Genomic DNA, 3,314 nt, shown 5'->3' with positions numbered 1-3,314 from the left:
TCACTGGAGTTGCTATTTAGATATTTAATAATTAAGTTTTGGGCATATTTGTCCACCCGTTCAGTTTTTCAAATTATCTATTAAATCAGTAATTTATTTCGTCAGGATAACTACCAAATATGGTAATGGCCCTCGGTTAAACACAGAGCCAATCCGCCATTTTTTCATCTCGCTAAGATTTTTTGTAGTCCTATTGGAAAAATGCAGAATGTCTGGTTATTTTAGCCACACACAGCTCAAAACTGTTCCTTGTTTTAAGGAAGGGTGGTGTGGCAGTATTTAAACCCAGGAGCTGATGACACTACTGCTAAAAAAAAAAAACAGAAGAAAAAGTAGTGTGTGTGTGTGTGTGTGTGTGTGTGTGTGTGCGCGCGTGTGTGTGTGTGTGTGCGCGCGCGCGTGGTTCGTTCGTGTCTCCTGGCTAGTAAGTACCGAGGGCTTCATCTATCTAAAAGGAGTCATTTCCATCTGAATGTGACAGCACCGGGACACAGCAGCAGAGCGGTAAGCTTCATATCACTCTAAAATGTCGACAAACTTTACTTTAGATTTATGGGCATTAGCAGCACTAAAGCATTAGCATCCGGCTTGCTATCGCTAGCACAGTATGCTAGTAAAGTTAGCACCCAGATTAATGTGGATTTGGCTGATTTTCATGGAATAAAACGTGATTTCTGATCAACGCCTTCTTTTACACCAGATGATAACCTCCCACTGATTGTAGCAGGAGAGAGCCTGTGTGTTATTCTACATGAGTGTGATGTGATCTTAGCATCCAGTAAATAAAGTCCCATATCAGCTAAAATGCAGCGTGACAAAGTCATTAAAGTGCGTCAACACAGTGGATTTAATAGTTTTAAAGGACAATCTCTGAGTGAAGTGAGGTTAGTTTTTTTGTCTCACTGCAGATATAAAAACGAACTCTGCATCAGTCAGACGCAGCAAAGCTCACCATCTGTATGAGCGTGAGCATCGGAAAGCTGATCAAATCAGCTGTAAAATAATTAAAACAACAGTAAAAATGCTCCTTTGCTTTTTAGAGTCCACATCCAGAAGTCTGGAGCCGTGTTTCACTGACAGGCTGTCAGACTAACGCCCTGATGAGCTCAGCTGGGACAATCTGGTCTGATGTTTAGGTAAGTGAAGATCTGCTTCTCCAAGGCCTTGAGATGCTAGTAAAAATAATTTAGCCAGCTTGCTAATGTTACTTTTCTTCTCCTCTAAGGAACACAGAACGCTCAGATGTTGGAGCTCACGTCACCTACTGAGGAAGGAGACCCACCAGTAAAGAGACGGTCTGGACCAGACCAAAGTGAGTGATGACACACCTCAGCCATCCTCATCATTAAGAACACCTCACCCCCTGAATCACTCCGTCTGATGACAGCAGAGTGATTTATTTGATGTTTTACTTGTTTAGTCTGTTTAGAAATTATTGAATTACATTATTTTCTGTAATCGACCATCTGATCTGGATGTGTGCAGAATAACTTTCCCCAAATTCAGCAGCAGCTGGCCTACAAAAACAGCTGCAGCATGTAGTAAGTCTGTCTGCACTGCTCTCTAATGAGCTTCCTTTCATAAGGAATCATTTGTATAATTTTAGTGTCACTATTTTATTACATTTGTAAGAATATGAAGTCACTGCAGCAACACAAACGTGACTATAAACATGAAAGCTAAAGAAACAACTTTCCTAAAGCTGCTTGTAAACAAAATATGTCATTAAAGTTATCGTCTATCATTGCAGAATATGGCGATGACATCATGGAACTGGTCTTTGGAAAAGTTTTCCCTGAACCAACTCCGTTTCTAGATGAGGTAGAGAAGATCTGCATCTCACCAACTCTCTGGTCTCAGTATTCAGACAACGGAGGTCTCCCACTGTTATCCAGGACCAGTTTGAAGCCCACATACTTCCCCTCCCTCATCATCAGGAAACATCAATCCGTATCCTGAGGACAACAGAAGACGGCAGGAGGACAGGAACTCTGAGACCTAGATACCACAGCACCGGGACACAAAGCACCTGTGTGCACAATGCCTGTTTAACTACTAAAACCTGTTTATTATATAGTTCTACTTATTTGCTGTGAGGTTAATACTTAGAAAATTTGTATTTTAATGTAAACAATAAAAAAATCATTGATTGTATGTTTTCTTTTAGATGTAATGGTCCAAACTCCGCCTTGTAGACATTTATTGCATCCTGTAGGTAAATACACAGAACAGGCTCAGATCCAGGATGACCCAGCATGCTCTTCTTCCATTCTGGCTGTTAGGGATTTTATCAATAACTCAATGCCTACTGATGTTTTCACCTAACGGTATTTATTTAGAATGCAGGTCAGACTTAACTATATTTGTTAGCAAAGCAGACTGATCTTGGGAATTTCACTGCAGCACTGATGTCCACCTCTCTGTACACATTAGAGAGAATTACCACTTTACAGCTAAACACATTTAATAAAGATATAGGCTACGCATTGCAGACAATAAAAACAAAGTTCTAAGCATTAGAATTATAATGATCACATTAAAGAACATTTGGAGGAATGTTCTTTATTTTTGACTAGAATCTCAAATCTTTAAATTAAAATGTAACTGCTTTTTATCCATTTTCAGCCATTAAGACACCCAATATTAAATAAGACTACTTATAAAATTATTTATAATTATATGTATGTATATATATATATAGAGAGAGATCTTAATAAAATATATTTTAATGGTGTTTTAATGAGCTGTATCATTTTTTAAAACATTTTTTATAGAAATAAATAAGCAAGCAGCATTCCTTGTGTGTGTGCGCGTGCGCGAGCCTGCTCGCTTGTCTCGTCGGCCGTGACGGGTGTGTGTGAGTGACTACAGACAAATGCATGAGAGAGTTAGCAGCCTTGGAACAGCTTGATGAACTACTCTCCCCACATGTTTAAAAATGCTAATATGCTATGCTAAATCTGCTATGCTAAATAATGATTTCTCTATAGAACTACAAAGTCCGGCTGGGGGAGGAGAGTACAGGTCTGCACAATGGAGGGGGGCGGAGTTTACAGCTCCTCCTCCAGTTTAAAGAGACAGTACCCAAAAACGGCTCGTTCTCAAGACTCTTCTCAGAACAGGGGTAGATGAGGGTCTGTAGAGCAACAATAATGAGGAAATCAGACCAAAGAACTGCAGTTCCACTGGTTTTAGACCCCCAACTGAAGGATTTAGATGTAAAAAGGAATAACTTAAAAGCATGTTATGTCTCCTTTAAAAAAATAAATAAATACAATTAACAATAATCACATATTCTAAGTTAATTGTGTGTT

At 39.2% G+C, this 3,314-nt stretch overlaps 1 long non-coding RNA gene across 1 annotated transcript; it reads left to right on the top strand.

Moving 5' to 3' along the window:
* Positions 1–343: 343 nt before the first annotated feature.
* On the top strand, positions 344–2,154 carry LOC129157125 (uncharacterized). The gene is made up of 4 exons (XR_008560476.2): positions 344–504; positions 1,041–1,136; positions 1,226–1,312; positions 1,751–2,154. It is a non-coding gene; the product is annotated as an uncharacterized lncRNA (long non-coding RNA).
* The last annotated feature ends 1,160 nt before the right edge of the window (positions 2,155–3,314 follow it).

Source organism: Nothobranchius furzeri, chromosome 8, assembly GCF_043380555.1.
Source record: "Nothobranchius furzeri strain GRZ-AD chromosome 8, NfurGRZ-RIMD1, whole genome shotgun sequence".
NCBI classification, from domain to species: Eukaryota; Metazoa; Chordata; class Actinopteri; order Cyprinodontiformes; family Nothobranchiidae; genus Nothobranchius; species Nothobranchius furzeri.
The sequence above is the reverse complement of the archived record's forward strand: the minus strand, read 5'-3'. Positions and strand labels throughout refer to the sequence as shown.